The sequence below is a fragment of the Salarias fasciatus genome, chromosome 9 (assembly GCF_902148845.1).
Source record: "Salarias fasciatus chromosome 9, fSalaFa1.1, whole genome shotgun sequence".
Taxonomy (NCBI): domain Eukaryota; kingdom Metazoa; phylum Chordata; class Actinopteri; order Blenniiformes; family Blenniidae; genus Salarias; species Salarias fasciatus.
The window spans coordinates 25292756-25296502 of NC_043753.1; positions in this window are offsets into that span (position 1 = coordinate 25292756).

The window sequence follows — 3747 nt, forward strand, 5'->3', positions numbered from 1 at the left end:
GTGAAGCCGGCGGGTGGTGGTCTGATTGGGGGGTCTGGAGCCTCGGGCCGGTCCGCCCGGCTTCACTGAACGTTCAGCAGGTTTCAACAGCAGGCCTGCTGGGTAATCCATCAGCTCTCAGTCCTCACATCGCGGTTCTCTCCTCATGGAGCCAAATGACAGACCCCCTGTTGGGTCCAGAGTCGGGGTCTCGGGTCCTGGAACCGGTCAGGTGTAGTGAGGGTCCACTCCTCGGTCCCCTGTTTGTGGATCTAGTGGATCTCCTAAATCCACCAGGGTGTGCAGAGGTATTAGGAAAGTTGTGTTTTTAGGATGAATGTGATTGAGCAGCAGCTGTGTTCTCAGTGACACGAGAGACTCGGATATCAGAGCTGAATGTCTGGAAGCTGGAGTGTTTGCCTTTAAGCTTCAGCATCTCAGGAGGATAGCTGGTCAGGGCGCCGTTTATTAGGCAGCTTAACAAAACACACCAGGACCCTGACCAGGACCCTGACCAGGACCCTGACCAGGACCCTGACCAGGACCCTGACCAGGACCCTGACCAGGACCCTGACCAGGACCCTGACCAGGACCCTGACCAGGACCCTGACCAGGACCCTGACCAGGCCCCCACCTCCACCCTGCTGGGTCTGAGTCGGAGTGGAGCTCTCAGCTCCGGTCCTCCATCTGGCCCATCAAGACTCTCCCTGGTTTCATCGGTCCATAAAGCCTTAGACAAACCAGTCTTGTGGTCTTTCTGGGCCCGGTCTGGACGTGTTCTCCTGTGTGTCTTGTTCAGTGGTGGTTTTCAGCCGTCCTCACCTCGGCCATGTCCCTGAGTGTTGCACACCTGGTGCTGTTCGGCGCTCCAGTGACGCTGCAGCTCTGAAAGATGGCAGAACTGATGGCGAGTGGCATCTCGGCAGCGTCACGCTGGATTTTCCTCACTTCATGTTCGGTTATTTTGCACCTTGTTTTATCATCACGCTTCCTGCAACCCTGTTGACTATTTGAAGAAACGCTTGATTGTCCGATGATCACGCCTCAGAAGCCTCTGCAGACATCTCACTCTTTTTGACTTTTCAGAGTCTGTCAAATCTCTCCTCTGACTCATTCTGCCAAAGGAAAGGAAGCTGCCTGATAATTCTGCACACCTGATATAGGATGTTGATGCCATTAGGCCACACCCCTTCTCATTACAGAGATGACATCACCTGGCAGGAGGCTTTCAGGCCCCTACTGCTTGGAGTAGGACAACATGCAGAAAGAGGAGGGTGTGGTCAAAACACTCAGACTCCATGGAGCCCGGTCAGCCGGCGTCCCCCCTGTGGGACGTCAATCCCAGCTCTGTCCTGACGCCACGCCGTCCTCCTCGGGACCAGGAGGACGTCCAGCTGAGGGCCGATCATTACTGCTCAGGAAGTATGGTTCCTGGTTGAACTGGAGCGCTGCTTCAGGTGATCTTCACTTCGTAGAAATCAAGTCTTCTGGACAGCATGACCCGGGATTCTCTTGAACCTCCTGATCAAACTCGGTGTGAGAGGACCAGACAGCCGGGCTCCTGACGCTGACCTCTTAACCTTTGAAATAAAGACATTCCCTAAGGTTTTAATAAAACTACAATGAAGTTAAATGAGTTATCAGCGAGTTAAAGCCGCCATCAGTTCAGAGTTGTGGTCTCTGTTCTTTCTTCGTCTGCGGGTCCCTGGTGGATCTGGGCTACTGGTTTTAAAACCTGGTTAGAGCTTCAGGGAACTGGTTGACTTCCCCTCAGCCCTGGAGCAGGTGTTTATCTGTCCAGATTCTGTCTTCAGCGTATCGGGTCAGGGTCAGGGTCAGGTTAGGGTCAGGGTCAGGGTAACCCTCCACCATCAGCTCCTGCAGCTGGAACAGGAACCAGGACCAAGCTGATCCTCCTGGAAAGACTCGGCTCAGGAGGAGTTCCCACAAAATGAAGTGAAGTGGAGACGACCCCGATCAGAGGTCAGCCAGCTGTGACCCCGTCCAGCTGCCTGCAGCGTTCCCAGGGAGACAGCAGGGGGAGCCACACTCCACAGAGACCCTGTAGAACGGGGGTCTCCAACTCCAGTCCTGGAGGGCCGCAGACCTGCATGTTCTCCATGTCCCCCTGCTTCAACACCGCTGACTGCAGTGAGGCTCTCGGCCTCCTGCTGAACCTGCTAATCAGCCTTCATGAGTCTCAGGTGTGTTGAAGCAGGGACACGTGGGAAACATGCAGGTCTGCGGCCCTGGAGGACTGGAGTTGGAGACCCCTGCTGAAGAAAGTCCTGACCAGTGACCTATATAGATACTAGACCGCTCGCTGCTCGGCGGACAGCAGCGGCGCCATGGCAAATCGGCGCTGACTTCCGGTAGGGGCAGAAGCTGTGGGCGCTGTGGAATCCTGGGTAAATACACTGACTTCAAGGCCTTCTTGTCGTCACTGATGGGACAATTTGTGTTATGTTATGGCTTTTACTACGGAGCCCCGGACATGACATGGTAAAAAAAAAAAAAAAAAAAAATTAAATTGTGGCCACGAATTAGTCCTATCATTCATTCACTGAACAGTTCAGTGAAGTTAGCAGCTATTGACAGATGCGGACTTTCTGTCTCAGTAACTCTTCAACAAACGTCAGTAACACACAAGGGAGCTTACATCCCGTCGCTGTGAGCTGGACTACATGCTACAAGCTCATTTCATTAAAAGTATCTATCAAGCAGCAGAAACAGTATTGATTTCAATCAGCAGCCGGTCCTGCTGCGGGGTTCAGGGACCGTCTACAACTTACAAGACGCTGCAACAGTGAAGACAAATACCACACACACACACACACCACACACACACACACAAACGTAATACCACCACTGGATTCACTGCAGTGTCACCATAATCACCACAACCTTCATTTGTCTCCTATCAAATTTATTGGATATGGCGTTTGTCTTCACTGTTGCAGCGTCTTGTAAGTTGTAGACGGTCCCTGAACCCCGCAGCAGGACCGGCTGCTTATAGAAATCAATAATTATTGTTTCTTCCAAAACAGAAACAATGCCAAATAAGAAACTTAGTGTTTTAAACAATTTTTCTCCAATTCAAATGATTCGGCTGGACTTTCACAGCTGCTCAGACCCACAGACCTTGGATGGTTGCTCTTTTCCTCCCACTAAAATGGCCATAAAAAGTTTCTGGAGGAGCAATTCTGCAGTCAGAACAGCACATTATTCATGTAGTACCTCAACATACACAGAGAGTTTTCAGAGTAAAATGTAAAAAATAAAGTAAGTAGTGTAATAAAAAATGAAGTCAATTTAATCAGAAGAGGTTCATCGAATACAATGGACACTCATTTCTAGAATAATTAAAACTGACTGAGTGAAACAGCCAAAGGAAGACAAGAAATGGAAAAAAATGAAAGCATGAAACACAGTAATTGCAACAAAAAATAGAAAAGTTTATTTACAGGACATGACAGAAGTGCTCACTGACATATTGAATTGAAAGTCCTTTATTTGTCCCTCATGGGGAAACTGCAGGGCTGCAACAGCAAAAAGAACGTGGAAAGAAAAATAGAAAAATACAAAGCCAACCATACAAGAAAAAGTTAAATACAATTTGTATGTAAAATTAGGATAGATATAATTAAATAAGTAACAGGAATATACTGACCGACACAACTAAGTATTCAATATAAATTAAATATAATTTAAATACAAATTAAGACAGATATAATTAAGTAATAGATATAAACTGACAGATATAAATTA